The sequence below is a fragment of the Amblyomma americanum genome, chromosome 1, assembly GCF_052857255.1.
Source record: "Amblyomma americanum isolate KBUSLIRL-KWMA chromosome 1, ASM5285725v1, whole genome shotgun sequence".
NCBI classification, from domain to species: domain Eukaryota; kingdom Metazoa; phylum Arthropoda; class Arachnida; order Ixodida; family Ixodidae; genus Amblyomma; species Amblyomma americanum.
In genome coordinates this window covers 509015283-509034943 of record NC_135497.1, presented here as the reverse complement: position 1 = coordinate 509034943, position 19661 = coordinate 509015283, and the positions used below count along the sequence as shown (strand labels likewise).

At 44.7% G+C, this 19661-nt stretch overlaps 1 protein-coding gene and 1 long non-coding RNA gene across 2 annotated transcripts in view; both read left to right on the top strand.

The window, feature by feature from the left end:
• LOC144106693 (uncharacterized) overlaps positions 1-6195 on the top strand; it is a 170514-nt gene extending 164319 nt beyond the window's left edge. The window contains exon 12 of the mRNA XM_077639535.1: positions 6106-6195. The gene's annotated coding sequence lies outside the window, so the exon portion shown is untranslated. The remainder of the gene's footprint in view (positions 1-6105) is intronic.
• A 3491-nt stretch (positions 6196-9686) lies between these two features.
• The window catches only part of LOC144106700 (uncharacterized), a 30199-nt gene continuing 20224 nt past the window's right edge, over positions 9687-19661 (top strand). Inside the window, exons 1-2 of the long non-coding RNA XR_013309097.1 lie at positions 9687-9762; positions 11291-11432. This is a non-coding gene — a long non-coding RNA (uncharacterized LOC144106700). The remainder of the gene's footprint in view (positions 9763-11290; positions 11433-19661) is intronic.

Sequence of the window (19661 nt, the reverse complement as noted above, 5' to 3'; positions counted from 1 at the left end):
AAAACTGGAGTTGTGGCCCAGTGACAGCCTGCATTAAACCAGCAACATACCAGTCAGCGCAGCTAGAGGTGCGTACGGCGCCTATTATTTCCTAGGCTCGGGATAAACTACCCCTGCTGTACGGACGTTGTTGACACGGTATTGCTTTATCCAGAAAATCCAGATCACTTGTGAAAACCACTATCCATGGCCACAAGTAAAAAAAAGAACGCATTACAGCGCTTGACCGGTGGTCTGAATGGTTAGCAAAGCTAGATTATCAAGCAATCACTGCGTTTAAAAGAAAAAGCTGGCCCTCGAGCGCAGCACTGTTCTATCGCGCTCAGTATGAGATGCAGTGCGCTAGCGCTGGACCGGTCGCTCGCGCGGTGTAGGTAGTAGTAGTAGTAGTAGTAGTAGTAGTAGTAGTAGTAGTAGTAGTAGTAGTAGTAGTAGTAGTAGTAGTATAGTAGTAGTAGTAGTAGTAGTATTTGGCCATGTAATACAATATGCCCTCGAGGTGAGGCAAAAGGAGGAAGACGAGGCAAACCTCCTGACGAGGCCTACACCCCGAATAATACATCGAACAGTGGCCGCAGGGCAAAAAAAAAGAGTTTCAAAACAAGCAACAAAAGTTATACGAGAGAAATAGCAAACACTGAAAAAACGATGTGCAGATAATAAACAGCAATTGGCAGAAAACACGATATGCACACTCGGCAGTAAAAGAAGCAACGCAAAAGACAAAATATACAAAGTTAGCTGAATTTATACAGGAAAAAGAATCTTCTGTTTTTTCTTAAAACCAGATACACTATGACTTTCTACGGCGATTTTTATTAGAGACTCATAAGCATTACACAATGTTACAATTTGGTTATCTAAAGTTTGTTTTCCATAGTTTGTTCTAGGTCTTTCAGTGGATAAGGCAACCGCACCAAAACCATACGTAACATTTCTTGAATTACCAGCATTTTGGAAAGACCTGAAATTATGCTTTACTTTATAAAAAGTGTGAACAGCCAAACTCAAATTGTAGGAATGAAAGAAATTGCGAACATGAAATGTTTCGAAAAGATTATTTTCGACAACTGGGCTTGAACATAATGAGCGTAGAGCTCTTTTTTGAAGAGAAAGCAATTTAAACGAATCGGTTTTGTTGCAAGTTCCCCACACCAGGTTGCAGTATACAAGATGGGAATGAACAAGGGCAAAGTATAATTGTCTTCTAACCTGTAGTGGAAGTAGATGCCTAATACGATAGATATCACAAATAGACCTGGCCATTTTTAGTCTAATGCAATTTACATGATCTGTCCACCCCATATCACTGCGAAAATACACACCCAGAAAGCGGCAACTATAAACTTGCTCAATGTTCAAGTCATTAAAAGCTAATTTGACGCGATGATCTAATGGTTTGTTTTGAGGATGAAAGAACATAAACTTTGTTTTGCTGACGTTTAACTGAAGTTGATTAAGAGAGAGCGAAACCGCTAAGTAGTTAAGCCAGGAATTAGATTGCTGTTCAAGTACTTGAAGATTGGAGCCAGAAAAAAAGACATTAGTGTCATCGGCATATATCATAATATTAGGAGTTAATGGAATGTTGAGAATGTCATTAATGTATAAAATGAATAAAAGTGGTCCTAAAATTGAACCTTGAGGGACAACTACATTTATCGTACCAAAAGAAGATTTTGCATCATGAACCTGAGTGTACTGGATACGTGCAGTTAGGTAACTCTCCAAAAGTGCATTTGCAACTCCACGGATCCCATAAGTCTCTAATTTATGAAGTAGTATTGAATACTTCACAGAATCGAAGGCTTTGCACAAATCAAGAAAAATTCCAACAGAAAAAAGCCTATTGTGAAAATTGTTAATTATAGAGTTTTTAATATCTAACGGAGCTGATTGGGTTGATATACCGGCCTGAAAACCGTACTGTTGGGGACAGATTAGACGCTTAGTTTGTAAGAAGTTATTTATTCGCCTGTAGCTCATATTGAGCGCGATTTACACAGTGACATATTTCGCAATATTTCATCCACCAGCGCACTAGACAAGCAAGATCACGGTTGCACGTTTGTGGCGGCCCGAAAAAAAAAAGGAATAGCAAGCGCGTTGGAAGAAAAAGTTGAAAATGTTCATTGCTTTGTATACCTGCACGTTGATAGAGAAGTATCCCTTGCGGTTACGGAACACTTCTGCGTCTTCACCACCGGGGCTTTTAATCCGAACGTGCGTGCAGTCAATGCACGCGGTGACTCCCGGAAACTCTGCCAGCTCGTAAAAGTCGCACATCACTTTGGCAACCTCGGAAGCTTGTGGGAAGTGGACGAGTATCGGGCGCAGGTGTCTGGCTATTAGCACGGTCATTTTTCCAACTGCGCGGCACACTGTTGACTGCGGAATGCGCACCAGGTCTCCTGTCACTATCCGGAAAGTTCCAGCTGCATAAAACCTCAGTGCCATAAGTAGCTGCAGCATGGGAGGCACAGGCTGTCCCCTGTTGTCTGCGCACTCTTGCACAGACAGCATGGAGAGCAACTTGCGCACGGCGATCTTTGAAAATCTGTACCGGGCTAGGAACTGGTCTTCACTGTACAGTTGCATGGGGTTGCCCCGATCGCGCAAGGCTGGTCGTGGAACTTCCGGCAACGGATGTGCCTTTGAAAAAGCTACATCCATTGCGTAGCACGCGAATTCGAAGGAAGAAATCCTGCGCGCGACGTCGTTCCTGCGGGATGCCATGTTGGAAATGACGCAGAAAGTCGGCGAAGTCGGTTCCAAGCCACCCCGGACGCAGACTTGAAATATGGCCGCCTTCGGTCAAGCCATGTAAGAGCGGAGATCGCCTTCCAAGTAGAATAAGACTTATGGCACGTGATGAAGCCGCCCTGAGAACAGCGCAACTCAAGTACGAGCCAAGTTACATTTCTGCATTCGGGGGTATACTCATTTTTCCTTTACTTGCGTTTGTCGACAGATTCGCGCAATATGTCTGCGCACTTCAAATCTGCCTCGTTAGGCTGCCACGCAGCGAACATCTGCTGACAATTTTTGTCTGCCCCGATGCTGGAAACTAATAAGGGAACGCGACAGCGATCGCGAGCCGGCAGCAGTGTGGAACGATATATTAATATTGTCCCCGCTGCCGGACAGCTATAAGCGTCAACTTGAGGTTTTGCGTACACGGACTAATTGCGGCACACAGTCATACAAGTCATACGTTTCATGGACTGATTGTTTCGTGAGCCATGGTTACTTCAAAATCCACAAACTCAAAGCGCTGTGGTGTCGTGTAACATAACTCTGCTGCTTTCCGACACACAGCGTGTTTTCTTTTTCAGGATGAAAGACGCACTATATATCGTAAATCTTAATGAAATAAAGTGAACACTTTTCAAAGAGAAAAACGAATTTCATTTAGCGCCTTATAAATTTGAAGTTTCAGGCTTATTTTGATGAGACTATAGCCCACATTCTTTGTGAATGCCCTGCCTACAGCGCCGAAAGACAGTCTCTCTGCCGTGCACTCAAGCATCTAGACCTGCGCCCACTGACGGAAACGGAAGATTCTCGGCCACTGGCCGCGGCGGTCATCGGCGGTGAAGGCCTCCAAGGCACTGCTCCTCTTTTTGAGGACTTCTGGCTTGCACGACAGGCTGTGACTTTACTGAACGCTGTGACTTTGCATAGTTACTTTATTTCCTGCAACTGTCTTTTCTTCTTTATTTTTTTTCTCCCCTCACACCTTTCCCCCCTGCGTAGGGTAGCAAACCGGCTATTTTTCTCTTCAACCTCCCTGCCTTTCCCCTCCTCCTCCTCCTCCTTCTCCAGGCTTATTTTTCCTCCCTTTAATTCACAAAAAAACTCACCTCGTGAAACAAATTCAACGACTACACCATCTTGGTACACTAGTTAGTGCGTATTCAACGTGCGAGGATTGCGAACGGCTCAAGCAGACGGCCCACACAGCTAACAATCCCGTGTTCTTACGCTGTAATGTGCAAGCCATTTAGGAAGTTCTGTGCGCTGTGGCCCCTCTACATCTCTCTTTCTTTCTCCTGTGCAATCACCACTTGTCGAGTATGCTCCAAAAAATTGGTTTCGAGCCAATATTTTTTGGAGCATGCTCAATATGTGGTAATTGCGCAGGCAGACATAGATGAAATACAGACGTAGAGGGGACACAGCGCAAAGAACTCCCTGATTGACGTTAAAGCTTGCACAATACAACGTAACAACATGGGCTTATTCTCTTATAAAAATGGTGTACAGAGTTTCTGTACATTTCTTATAGACTCGATTACCTTCCTATAAGTATTTGCTTGGAGAATTCGTAGTCTATTGACTGTCTCCAGATAAAAGTGTACTAAATGTGGATAGTCATAAATCTACACACTCTCCATAGATTATCTACAGGATTTGTATTGTCTGTGGACTAGTATGCAGGATTTTTTTATAGAAATTCTATAAATTTTATTGACAAATGTCGATTGATGCTATTGGCATCTTCAAACTTAACCGAGCTTCTCGATACCGTGATATCAAAGCAAATTTCCCAGTGGCTGCTTTGATTTATGCGGTTTAACGCCCCAAAGGGACTCAGCTATGAGGGACGAGGGAGGAGATTTTAGCCGCGTGAAACCGCTTCTGAAAAGTTCCGGACCGTAGTAGTTGCTTTCTAGGCGTTACTCGATCCACATGCGGCTGAACCTTCTAACGCAAAGAACACATGATTCAGGCTCATCCGGTCGTCCCAATTGTTGAAGTGAACGAACCGGTCAAATTAGTCAAGCCTTTCTGCCGGGAATCTGCCTGGGAAGCCTTTGAATGTTGGTGCTACCCAGGCGTGCTAGTAAATGACCGTGGCAGGCCTCGAAGGCTAGTTCATAGTCGAAGTTTTCTCTTGGCGTCGAGTATATTCCTGTAGGAGACGGTGCCTGGGGCAGTGCTTGAAGACGACGGTTGCTTCAAGCTGCTTCGCCAGGACCTGTTCCTGGCATACACAGCACCTCCACCAGACGTCACTTGGCTGTTTCTGACAGGATGGGCAAAGAAGACCGGCATTTAATTCCAGCTGTTCATTGGGCTCAATTGTGCCCACAAAGAACCGGACGATTATGTGAAGTCGACGGCAGCGAGTTTATTCAGCATTCCGCGAGGAACACAGTCCCCGCCGCTCTAGGTCTGTAGCCCTAGGAATTTGGCAAAAAAATTTTGAGTAAGGCTTGGAAAGCCTCTAAGATAATCTAGAACCTAGTAGAAGCAGTTTTTTGCTGATACAATCTTGTCGAACAAAATTACTGACCACTAGCGACTCAACAAAATGATAATAATGCGTACCGGTGGCTTCGAGCATAAACAAACTAACGGCACAAAACTTCGGGGCATTATTAATATTTGAGTTCTCATTAAGGACACAATAAACAAACAGGGACCGCGGAGGAAATTAAATATATTTACGAAGGAACTTCTCGCTCACAGATTGTGCAGCAGACCGTTCAGGATTCAGGTGCGTTTTTTTCCTAACACGCCGTCCAGCGGATTAAACGCTGCATGAAGCTCTAGCGCTTTAGTCATGGGTGAATATCGGAACAAAAAATTCTTCGGATTTTTCCGGCAGCCACCAATGCACTACTGATTTCACCTGATCATCCGCACGGCACTTCATCGGGCAATGCTGCAATTGTGCTTTTAAACTTGCTGTGCAGCTCGTAAAGCTAATGAAGCCTTAGACATGCACTGTTCCTTTACTCATCTGTGACTACCAATAAGTTTGTGACCTTCTAATATGAGAAAACGGATAACCCCAGACCACTTTTCTGTTCTCGCAATTTTAAGGAGATGGTCACTCATCCTTTTCGTCATGCTAATGAGTCATGACACATTGCTCCACCTGGTGTCTACTTATAATATTACGAGAGCACAACGGTGTACGACATTATTACGGATTTTAAAATCTTTTTAATGTTGCTTTTTGAAAAGCCCTTATAGATAAACGCTCTAACAACATGAGTAACTTCATTCTTGAAGCGCACAAAATTGACATTCAAGATCTTGCCTGAAAAATAACGCCCCCGCTGAAATGAAGCCAGGTGATTGTTGATCTTTCAGGTTGGGAGCACCGCACGACCAGTACCCACCGACCTACGAGGACATGTGCGGGTGGAGTCTTGGGTACATCATGAGCTACATCGACGGCGGCCAAAGAAAGCACCACTTTTCACCTTGCAGCCGCTACCTAATACATAAATCCCTCAGGTAAAAAGCTGCATAGACTGCGACATAAATATGGAAAGATTAACCTTCAGAAATATTGGCAGTTACTTCGGAAACAGGACGAATTCCTCCTTAGACCTCATTCAGCAGCACCCATGTCAGGGAGAGTCTAGAACACCATCCAACGGCACTCTTCGCATTAACGCGCCGTTAGACGGTGCGCAAAGCATTCTGCTTTGCCAGCGCAAAGTACAACGTTTTTCTCTAGCGGTCTGTTCAATCGCGTTGGGCGAAGCACCAGCAAAACTGTTTTTTTACTCGTCATAGTATTGCTTTGGAGGGAAAAACAACCGTGTGTCGGTATCCACGAGACCTTATTACGCAGTCTACTTTTGGGAAGCCAGTAATGTACGACCACACAGTCAGAAGTTTAGTGAATTCTTAAGCTTAGCGAAAATTAAGCGCAGGTATTCAGAAATTATTGACGCTGCCAAACCATTACGTTGGCTTTATACAATCTGGCAGGCTGCCCGCGCAAAGGTCGTATCGATGCGAATGGGAGAGCGTTTTCCCCTCTCGTACATGCATTTTGACACGTCCCTCCCCGCTTTCCGGCGCGTAAAAGTTCCTGCACGCACACCATCACGCAAAAATCAAGCAAGAGGGTCAAGGCTCACACAGCACACAAATTCAGAGCGGTGGGAATATCACACCCAACGGTTGAAAGCAAACATCTTGAACTATAGCGTTTTTGATTACGCCTGCGCTGTCTCTTCAGCGGCAGAGAGCAGCTTCGTTTCCATTTTCTCCCCAAGGCAAACAAACCAGTATCATCTACCGGTGCGATTATGAGCAGTCTTCTTAAGTATCTTGAAGAAATATGTCTTATACTGCCACCCTTTTAACTCATTTTTAGACATTTCATCCTTTACCTCGATGACACAAATTCGTTCCTGAAAAACGCAGCGAAATAGGTCTTTTCTGACATACTTGCGGTTTACAATGGTCAGGTGTTCTTATTAACCCTGCATTCAGAGACTGAAACGATACACAAATACCCTCAGGAAGCCACTTACACTGTAGCGTATCACGTCTGTAGTGAAAGAAACTCAGTTCGACTCTGCCATAAAAAGCTAAACATGAATAAATAATCTCAAGAAACGATCGCTTTCGTCTAGCAGAAAAAAATCGATCGGGCATGTATTAATTGATGTTGGGTTGTAGAACAGAGAACACTGATCGCTGACATATCACGAGATTGCGAAGTTCAGGCTGTCTGTAAATGCAAGGATTTCCTCCTTGGCTAGCACAGTTTGTAGTGAAACCGTATGGATCACTGCAACGGTGACGTGGACGCGGGGGCGCTTTCTAATGAAAATACTTTCGACTTGTGTACGGTGAACACGCTGTTATGGGTTGATAACCCAATGTTAACTTTATGCAAAGCCTTTACAATTTGAAAGAGTGTTGAAGATCCGCCTGAAGCACTTGGTAGGCACATTTTTAAACCGTAACACAAGGCTTCATATCTTCGGCAGTAAAGACAAAAATATGCAATGTCGAGGTACGACTTCTTGCTGCCACTCCGAAGACTCGTGTTTGAATCCCTAGTCTTGTGAGCACTGCCTTTTGTTTTTGATAGTCTATTTTACATACAGTTGAGAATAGGCCATGATGATGAAAACATCAAACTGCCATGATCTTCCAGAGTGAGACTAAAGGAGGCCAATCCATGCGGGCCAGCAATTCATTACTGGCAACTCGTCGCGCGCTGTCTCAAAGTTAACTCGGGGCTGGGTACTATATCGCTTGGAGTTTGGCGACAAGAAACATTATGCGCTGCATGTATACTTTTGATTTCACAAGAATTTAGCTTTAATAGCTTGTTAGGTGAGCTACTTTCCTGAATCTCCAGATTTTATTCAGCGTTAGTAACATCCTAGCCACATGCAACAGGATGCAGATGGAAAACAAGAAAAGAATGCGCTGTTTCGGCGGTAGGAGACGAATCCGCGCGTCGACTTCTTGCAACGGAGGATGAGACAGCGCTCCCGATTTAGCGCCCGATGCTCGCGATCAGGTTGCGAGGGGGGAGAAGGCCACGGTGAAGGCATCACGCGCTCTACATCGACGCCATATGGGACGGAAGTGCAGTCGCAGTGACCGCGCGTGTGTGGACGTAATTTATCCACCGAGGGCACAGCGAGGAACCTTCGCGCATTTCTTTCGTAGAGTACAACACCCTGCGACGACTCTGCGAAGTCAAATGCGAACTCATTGTTTGTACCGATACTGGTTTAAAGAGAAGACGTCCGGAGCCGTGCCTGCAGTCGACGTGGGAGGGTAATCAAGCCTCTAGCTTGCAGGATGATGCATGACGCCGACATATATTTACCAATACAACTTATTCTATTACGTGCCGATGCAAGCACTGGTACAGCTCTAGACCGCCAAGAGCATTAACTAGAATTTGTTTCATCCACTGTGAGCCCTTTGAAGAAACTGTTCTTAATTTGATGTTTCGCAGACTGGCGCTGCTAACGCAGACGCTCACCAATATTGTCACGGGTAACACCTTTTATGCAATCACGTCGTTTTGTTTCGTATTGTGCGGTATATTATCAAACACGGACCACCTAGGGCTTATTCTGTGTCACGCTAAATGGTCAAGATAGCATGACGTGACGGAGACAAGACTGAGTCGGGAGAGCAATTGAGGTCATATGGCTTAGCGACGAACGAGAGGGAACGATTGTGTGACCTCTCGCGTTGTTGGATTGTTGGAATGTGCGTAGGATTTCAGAGATCCATGGACGTTCACGGATAATCCTGCGTGATAAGCAAGCGATTCGCTCACTTAGATAAGCAACTTCGATGGTTTATGCATGAATTTTTCTCCCTGCCAATAGATTCGAACTAATTAGCGACGGCGTAGAAACTATTAGGGACTCAGTGACTGCCGCAGAAATTTAATGCCAGTGAAATTTAGTGCCAAGGATCCGCACAGCAATAACTGCTTGATGTCACTGCAGCTCGGCTGTGAAAGTAGACCGCGGCAGACACCTGTACACAGCGAGAGCTGTTCTACAGGGCATAATCCGGTGCTGCATCACGTAGACCGTAAACACGGATGGCGGCGTTGGCCGAGCGCTTCTCACACACCCGCGGCCGCTTCTTTTCTTTGCTGCTCAGAGCGGGGTTTACGTGGGCCTGGGCCTTTAATGGCTGGTTTCACGGTTGAGCATCGGTCATAGAGGAATAAAAGGACATAAGAGGGGTTCTGACATCACAATTTTTGAAGCCGGAAGTGAGGGCTCGGCCATGTCATGGCAGTCGGCCGCGTCTCAGCACGCTTGTGCAAGCGCAACGAATGCCAAGGAGAAGCAGCCAGCCTTCTTGTTGTGCGCCAAGCCGCCGGCAGCTGAGAGACGCGCCGGCAAAGCGAAACTACTGCACCGATCAGGAACAAAGGCATTGCGATGCCCAGCTGTTGCGTGCCTGGGCGCCGGTTGCGGACGCGGGAAAAAAAGAGCCGGGCGTCGCTTTAGGCACGTAAGTTCTTTGCACATCGTGCGATCAGAACGTTAATGTGGTATTCATTCCGCCCCAATTTATTTAGGGTTCGTTTCCGGGCGCTGTGATTATAAACGTATTTGGATCTCTGTGCTATTTTTAAACAGGCTTGCCGTACTAAGGGAAACGACCGCACAGCGCCAAAAGAGTGCCATAACCGAATCGCGTTGCTGTGGCGCCATGTCTAATCGGTGGAAGTAGTCGCAGGCTTCCGAAACAAGCCTTTACGGAAAGAGAGCACGCTGATCGAACTAGTGCGCTACACTGAGGACTAATAGTGAGAAAAGCATCCGAAACTTCGCGGCACCCGCGAAACATGACGATTATGCATACACTGCGAATTTCCAACTTGGCGCGGCCACTCCTCTTTATACGCGCGACGCAGACGGGGCAGTCTGCTCCGAGTTATGACGAGGAGTCATATTTCTATGCGCAAAAGAATATGACTCTCAGCACGATTTTTTTAATGTAGCTCGGATAGCTCAGGCATCTCGTATGTTTCCGTTCCTCTATGGCGTCGGTTTTTGTGGTGGTGCAGCTAAATAATTACATCTAATGTACAGACTACTACACTGAATGCTTTGGAGGAACACAACCTATCAACAGGGCTCACCATTGATTGGGACGAAAAATCTGTGATTTCCGTGGAAAAAACTTATCACCGCGCCTTATAGAATTATTCTAGGTACATAACGCGAAGCATGCTTTTAACAGAATACATGGGATCCTTTCAGAGGTCTACAATCGGCCACTGCGGAATTTTAACCATACTTAAGCTACCGTCGTTCCATGCAGCCTTCTATGTGATCATGGGGCCTGTACGGGCCACGAAACGTGGTGTTTCCGTTTCCTTCAAGAATTTGCCGAATGTATGTATGGCACGAAAAGTAGTAAAGTGAAAGATTTACTACCCCAATAACGAGGAAAACCGGCAAGGTGTATTAATATGTAAGTGTGTATACGTACTCGCAGATGGTGCAGAAACAGGTGGTGCGCGACAGGTATTCGATCAGAGTGTCCGAGTGTTTCACTAGAACTTTTGTGGATTCAGCGTTTGTGAAATCATCCTTCGGAGGCACGTCTTCGTTTCCTTTGTCAGTGCGCAACCTGCGTCGTGGTCGAATGCTCACGACGACACACTCATGCTTTCGCCTTCCGCATATGAGCAGTCTTAAGGGCACACCGAATTTTTTTCGTATAAAAGCCCAACCAACACAGGGCTACTTGATTTGCAGCGAAATGACCTTGACGCCCCTTGATTAGTCGAGATCTTCTTACGGTGAGCTCTCAAACAGCGCAGAAAACGAGCGCAACCGCTACATTTTACTGAAATTGCCTTCACTGCGAAGTACTGATGACCTTAACAGCAATCTACCGGAGTTTGCTGGTTGTTGCGTAGACGAACTTATACGTTTCGAGGCCTTATTTTCCGGTGTTTGACATCACCATTTGCTCTCTAATTATAATAAGCTCTACTAATGATTTCAAAAATCCGGACTCATTCCAGCGAGAAAGATGAGAGGTGTATAGAGCTGACCTTCGTCCAGGATTACATGGAATACCTGCCTGGAATACTCCCCGGAAGTGTCTTCGATGGCAACAAGTTCTGCCAAAGCCACCATAGAGGTACTCCTGGAATCTATTTCCCAGTGAGTACTGCTGGCCTTTCAAGCAAACGCACATATTTGTGCCGATTTGCGCAGCCCAATCATTTCGCTTGTCTTCCCAAGAACTGCTTTTATCTGTACTCTTATTTGCGCTTTTTGGAGGATGCGAGAGAACTGTGTGTTTTTCGATGAACCGCTTTGTGTTATGCAACACTGCAATCCGTCTCACAAAGCATTTCCGGTTCGAAGTTTGGTTCAACCAGTGTGCGTAGCGACGCCCTCCAGGTGAGGTGCTTGCTTGCAGGAAATATAAAGATACCTATTGCGCCATTTTTGTTCGCTGGCTCACAATGGGCATATTTCATTCGTTGGATTAAGCACGCGCAAACGCTAAGATTAAGCGCACGGCCCCTCTCTATGCAAGTAACTCGTTTTTCCAAAAGATAAACAGAGCTACAAGCGCAACTTTTAGTTTTTTGTTACTGCGTCTTGTGTGCCCAACTATAGGCGCTGAAGATCAGTAGATTACTCCGGAGGCTATAAGTTTAACTAGCAATGCGAAGGGGGCCCGGAAGGCTGCAGCTGTTGCAGGCTGCAGCCGCGCCTAATGCACAACTGGCAGCGATATTCGTGCTCTCATGGTAAAAGCGGGAACTGGTTCCCACTATTTCGTGCTTCTTCTTGACACTAGTAATTTGCGCAATTGAAGATTCCTGGCACGTTCGCGGTCTCGCTACCGCCTGTGAATTGAGCTATCTGGGTGCATGAAATATTCCTACTCAAGGTTTCAAGGAGCCAGCGGGTGCAAGGAAAAATAGGAGCCACAAAGGTTCTGACGTCTGCACTGACCCCGATTCAAAGATCGCGCCGAAGGTTGCGGCAGTTCTTCCGCCGCTAACGTTTTGGGAAGCCGCTGCCGTCATCATCAACCGGGTTTGTTTACGAACGGAAAAAATGGTCTATAAATCACTCAGACACACGCCTTTCTTACGAGTACAATTTTGTTTGTTCAATACCTCGCACATGTCTTTCCGAGACTCGAAGAGTAAATTGTGTTCCAGAATTCTTATCAAACGCTTGAAATATATTTATTTGAGTTCAAAAACGTGATTGAAATACTGTTTTTTTTGTGTGTTTGGAACGTTGGGCTGCGTGCAGGAAAAAGCCTAATGGGAATAAAGTTTTGAAAGTTTCGAAAGGTACAGGAAAATTACAGCTTTCTTTCGCTAGAATGTGTGCCTGGGTGTTTTGGTTCCGCAGTTAAAAGTACTGCGCTTAAATGTGCTTTACCGCCTGTCGGGATTCACATGCAGCCACTCGCATTTCTTTAACCGTCTTCCTCAAAACGGGCTCGCACTGAGTCCCATCTTTTTAAGAGCTCCTGATGACGTTGGGAAAGAAACGACTTGGCCCATATGCATAGCCACTGGATACCGGCAGAGATTGCAAAAGTAGCAAACAGGGACCTTTTCGTGGCACTAAGCCTCGTTCGAAAAATGATGCGCCACCGATTCTGTCGTATTGTTAAGGTGGTGTTCAGTGTAAAAGAGAAGCGGTAGTAATTTTTTATTTTGTGGTTTCTTCCACCACAAGCCAGTTATTGACAATAGGTTCCATAGCATACATGCCGTTCCTGCGGCAGTGTTGAACAAAATTTCCAGCACTGTTTAAAAAAAATATTACGTGTTAAGGGTTGTAGTACATAGAGTTGTTTGCCAGGCAGTCAATGGACGTGCAACATGCCACGTTTGCCTCAACACTGGAGGCCACGAATGGAGTGGGCTAATCTAGCAGAGAATATAAGTTATCGCAAATCCCAAGGATGCTACTGTCCTCGAGAAAACATTTCAACGCCACTATTGCCTATTTTTGTAAGGCACTCTTCGGCCATGGTCCTAACAGCTTTTGAAGATATAAATTTCTTTCATCAAGGGTCGTCAAGTCCTTCAATTCTGTTCTAAAATTGTCATGTTGTGGGCAATCCCACCACAGATGATTAACATCCTCTTCACCGTGGCCACACACAGATTAAGGATTTTTAGCGCGCCCACTTTTATATAGAAAAAGTTTCGCATAGACAGTTCACAATCGCAAGCTGTGAATGAGCTGTGAACTTCACTTGAGTGGCAGTGGAACTGTAAACCGTAACAGTGGATTAATGCAGTAAAGGTTTCAACTTGTATAATTTGGCTGGAACGACATCTTTTCGCCCAAACAAACTGGCATGGCCCTCAACGGACTGCGCATTTCACATTCCGAGAATGGAAAGCTAGAATTAGTTGTAGTGGCATGCGCTTGCCTAGCCGCAACGTCTGCCCACGTGTTTCCAGGAATAACGGGATTACCGTGTATCCATTAGAAGACTTCAGTATGTCACTCCTTTGTAGCTTTCGAAGATTCTTTGAGTGTTTTGTACACCATCTTCTTGATATTGTGGTTACCATTATGCTTTTCCACACAACGCGAAATCCTGTTCACTCAACTCAGTGCACCTGTCATTGAATATGGCGCCGATCAGATGAAACCACCTATCCGTAAAACCACAATCCGTTCAGCATAGAACCATTTGACGGTAAAAACAGAACTGTTTATCGCGAGTACACCACGAGTTGCGCCGGCGCGCCCGCTGGCTGGAGTTCTGCAACTATTGGAATTTAATTGAAACGTAACTGAAGCAAGTTGAAACTTAGAAGCGCTGTATTTTTTTATGATTGTCATCATCAGCCTAACTACTGCCGCAGCAAGACAAAGGACTCTGTCATGACTCTCAAATCAACCCTGTACTGGGCCAGATGTGGCAACTTATCCTCACAAACTTCCTTATCCCATAGGTCTAAGTGACTTTCTGCCACCCCGTGCTACACTTGCCTTCTATTGCAACCTACTCCGTTACCCTTAATAACCATCGATTGGTATATTTAAACTGCGGTTCATCAGTGTATTCGAAGGTATGTCCAGCTAAAGAAAAAACTCCTTAGCTAAAGCCATTCGATTACGCGTTAAAACGGCTTGTGAAGCCTCTATCGCACACCGTGTCGAACTATGGACTACTTGCTCTTCCATCGTTTCATGCGGAAAAAAGAACAATAAAACTATCCAAATTGAAATTCTTAAATATTACGCTCCATAACCTCCTCGTAAGCGATTAAAAAATAATGGGTTCATCTAATTAAAAAGAAAGACCCCGGAAGTAAACTGAAAATAAATCATGTAGACGTTAATGACAGCCAATAAATAGCAGCCATTTTTGAAGACTTTTCTTCTGTGTTTTTGCGCAGCGATCATCAGTCTACTGATTTCAAAAGCCTTGAGGTTCCCGATTTCATTATAAGCGAAGAAAGTATTTTTTCGGCCCTCCTGCACCTGAACATAAATAGATCTTCCGGGCCGGATGATATTCCAGATACCCTTCTTAAACGTAGCAAAATCTCTTTCTATTAATTTCATTGCTACTCTGCATAAAGGAGCTCTTCATGATTGGAAAGTGGCACAGGTTATCCATACTTATAAATCTGGCGAGTAGCTCCGCGTTACCAATTAGAAGCCACTCAGTCTCGGCCTCAGTTTCAGTCAAATCATAGAGCACTTCATTTTTAAACACATCACCGCGTGGTTAGAGGTCCACTTTTTGCTCGAATACAACATGGATTCCGTCGTAGCATATTGACCGCGACGCACCAAATGCACACTACACGATTTCTCGACCTTTGACAAAGTAGGACAAATAGATATGCAATTTTTCCGGAATTTGGAAACCGTTTTACCGGAAAGTCATAATAATGTTTTACTAAAGCATAAACACTGCGCCGTTCGCATGTTCACTTGCCGTTAAGGCATCAAGGCAGCTAAAGTTAAGTGCCAAGCGAAAAAATTATGCGCCAAAGTTAACCTAGGCGGCCCCTCGAAGGAAAGAGAACTGGCGTTGAGTCCGTCTATGCACAGTCTCCCATGATCCGAAGCGAACTGCATGAATCATTTTTTCAGTATCGAAGCAGTCAGATAGCGACCTGACCATAGCGTGCCTTATGAGTGCAAAGTGAAGCATCCAATTCCGTTTGTTGAAAGCAAAGAAGGTGTTGCGTACCAAACTACATTCTCGTACAGTGGACTATTCCACTAAATGGGCCAAGCCGGCCGTTGACTTAATGACGTTCAAAAGCATAATTGTAGTGTAAAAAATAAGTATCAACAAAACGGAGAGCTTACAAAACATTACAACACGTGTAAAGGATGTAGGCCGCTCCTCAATAAGTGTTTTTTAGTCGAAAAGAGTAAGAACAAGCGGGCACGAGAAACTATCTAGGCAGAGATGATAGCCTGACTAGGAAGTGCTTGGGTGAGCATGCCATCTGCTAGTCTGTCAAGAAAACAAGAACTTGATTACATTCGTTCGTATTGATTACACGCATGTCGCTTGGTGACGCGGCAGTGTAGCATGGATAAATAGTTATGCCTTTTCCAAATAATATCGGAGGAAGTTAGGGCTGTGTGTGTCCATCTCATTCACCGTCTCTTGTCTTTTGATGCGCCACAACTCAGAAATTTGAACTTACAGGCCCAGGTTTCAACGATAATGAAGTTTTAATGTTGAGCCCTGATTGCCTTTCTCATTGCAGCTTCGCACCTTTTTCATTCCGCGCGTTCTTGCTGCGTCGCTCCCTGATTTCAGTTGGTTTCGCATTGACACGGCACTCTTGGTGCCCTGATACAACTGGTGTCAGTTATGGCTGTACTATCTTAGCTTGATTTGAATAATGCAATCACCTGCGCCGGACGGGAACATGGTTGGTTCACATTTTTATGTAAAGCTGGTTCAACTAAAAACTCTAAAACACTGGCTTACACAGAAAGGCAACAGACAACAATATGGCGACTGGTTGTGAACATTACAAGGTCGGAAAATTGTATTATACCCCACGCACAAAACAAGCGAAGGAAAACCCGAGCAACTTCTGTTCCGACTAATTGGAGTAACGTCCACTGAAGCTGTTACTGCACCACCATCCGCTATGAACGTAACTGAAGGGCGAATGGACGGTGCCGCCTGTAATAAAGAGCAAGATCTAATTGCAAGAAGTTTCTGAAAGGATAAAAAACCGGCCTCTCTCGCTATTTCTTTTGAATTTCTGACACGCGCGGCCGTTGCGTGTTTCGCGAACTCCGTCAGTAGCGTTATCTCGGGCGCTGTGGCCTGCTTTGCGGCGCCAATCACAAACTTTGGTTTCGTGTTCCTACATGTGTTAGTAATGTAAGTGCTGCAACAACTACGGTGGTGTTTGCTTTTGTGCTCGTGACCTGAAAAACTGAAGAGAGTTCAGCGAGACCAGCACGAATACAACGGGAACCGTTACCTGCGCTCCCTTTCTCGGGACCCACCGCTCATTTCGGCACCGCTGATCATGAGCAATGATTTAGTTACTGATGTTGACGAAGCTGTCATCGGGTTTGGTCCACAAGAGTTGGCACATCGTGGCAATCGATTGTGCAGCTGTATGTTAACTAAATTATATTGTGCCACATACATTAGCATAGACAGTGAAGGCGATTGCGTAGTTTTCACGTGTTTACATGAATACTAAATTTTTTGCAATTATATACGATCGTTAGGTACACTGTGCATGCATTAAATTTCGTGCACTCACTGTCCACAGAATGATCTTTCCGTATTGCTTGAACAGTATGAACAAAACGATCGCATATCCATCGCGTCAATGACGCATTGAATAATGTACTTAAAGTGTCAGCTGCACCATTTGAGATAACTTTACACCTTTGGTGCGTCGACACACATGATCTGTATTGTACGGAATGCTGCAACACAGACACAGAACCGACGACCTACCGAAGTCATGGGTTCGGTTCCCACTAACAGCATGTGGTTTTCTCTTCTGCTTTTATAATCGTTTAGCTTTAAGCCATAAAATATTCGTAAATGATCTTACCTGATCAACGGCACAAATAAAAAAATTCCTTTATGCTCCTTGGTTTCTGTGGCTATCGGCTTCTCTTGTACACATACAGGGTGTTTCACTTAAGACTTTACACGATTTTTTAAAATACGGTTTTGGATTTAGAAGAGCGCTTTTTTCGGTACAGCATTGTGAACGCTGTAGTACAGCGTTCACAATGTAATACAGCGACGACGTGCTAACTAGCAGGCTGATTAACAAATATTGAATAGTTAGCTTTTTGACTATTACTGTTAGGCTCCTTAATTATTGAGAGGCGTGCAGCCCACCCTAAGTAATATCCGTGTCATTTTTAGAATTACGAAAATATGGTTACCCTCAGCGCTGTGGCCGTACAAATCTTCGCTATTTCGATAAGTTAGTGCATTGGAGAGGTTGTTTCACCTGCAAGCTTCTGTAAAGCCCATGTATTTTGGCGCGATGTAGCCAAAATTTGTTAGGCCACAGCGCCGAGGGTGACCATGTTTCCGAAATTCTATATGCTGATTTGGATATTATTTGCGGTGGGCTGCACTTATCTCAGTTATTAAGGAGCCTAACAGTAATAGTTAAAATGTTAACTATTCAATATTAGTTAACCAGCCAGCTAGTTACCATGGGTTATCTGTATTCTGATGTACTGCACCGGTGACAATCCTACGTCGAAAAAAGCGCTCTTATAACTCAAAGACCTATTTTTAAGAAATATGCAAAGTCTAAGAGGAAACAGCCAGTAAATATAAACAGAATTTAGTTTACACAATAAATTAGTAGCGTAATCTGCTGGGCTAGTTGATTCATAATGCGCAATGATGGAACCAGCGAAACAGACGCAGGACAAGAACAAGAAGGCACGCACACACAACACCGCTGTGTGTCTCATTGTTCTTGTCCTGCGTCTGTTTCGCTGGCTCCACCATTGCGAATAAGTTGTCACATGGTGGGAGAACAACTTACTTTATCCTAACGTTTCGGCCAGGGTCTGGCCATCATCTGTATCTCTCTCTCTCTTTATATATATATATATATATATATATATATATATATATATATATATATATATATATATATATGTGAAGGAAGCCAACAGTCACCGAAACCAAGGTTCACAGAGGAATCTTTCTATTTTTTCAATTTGTAGTGCCAATCTTTGATAGAATAATGCTTCGATTAATCTGTCGCTTAAAGAAAATTACTTCTAAAGCAGAAGAAAAAAAAACAACCATGCCGCCGGTGGGACCCGAACCCACGACCTCCGAATATCGCGCCCGGTGCTCTTACGAACTGAGCTACGGCGACGGCTTTCCAATCTGCTGCTCTCGTCGGTATTTATGTTTTGCGTGTGAGCGAATCTTGAGAGTGTTCACCAGCGCCACCCTCGTCCATAGCGGTAGACGTAGCACGTCCTGTAATACCGCGAGTGTGGCGTGGAACGTCATCTAACGGCGAGGGCGGAAACTGCGCGAGAACCCTCTTATGCTACCTATGGCATCAATACTGCCAGAACCGAGACCCTCGTTAAGCTATTAGCAGACAAGGTAAAGGAAATGCGGGGCTAGATTTTCAAACATATCATGGAAGCCAACAGCCAACGAAACCAAGGTGCTTAGGAGAATGTTTTTATTTTTATATTTGTAGTGTTGATTAGTGCTAGAATAATACTTCGATTAATCAGTTGGTTAAAGAAAATTATGAAGCAGGTGAATATATATATATATATATATATATATATATATATATATATATATATATATATATATATATATATATATATTGTTACGTGCTACGGGGGTTTATTCAAAGAGGGGACCGGTCGAAGCAGGATGGAAGCAGGAAGCCTAGCAGCGTCCTTCAGCTCTCTCTTTTTCTTCCTCTTTCTCCGCGGGTCAGTCCTTCATCTTCTGCTTCTTCCGTCGAGGTTCTGTGGAAGCACGTTACATTTCCCTCCTCGCAGACGATGCCCGTCGGGCGAGTTAAACAGACCGTCTGGGATGGAATCGCTTGAGGCGGGCTACATGCACCACCTGAGATTGGCGTGACCGTCGACCACTAGCAGTTAGTCGTGCTATAACGTAATTAACGTCACTTATGCACTCCAACACAACAAATGGTCCAGTGTAGTGGGATAGCAGTTTCTGACACAGACCACGCTTGCGTAGAGGGGTCCACAACCACACAATGTCACCAGGAACATAAGAAACTTCTTGGTGTTGGACGTCGTAGCGGTTCTTGGAACGCTCTTGCGAAGATAAAATTCGAACGCGGGCAAGCTGGCGAGCTTCTTCAGCTCTGCAGAGTGTGGTCGCAAGAGAAGGTTCATCGT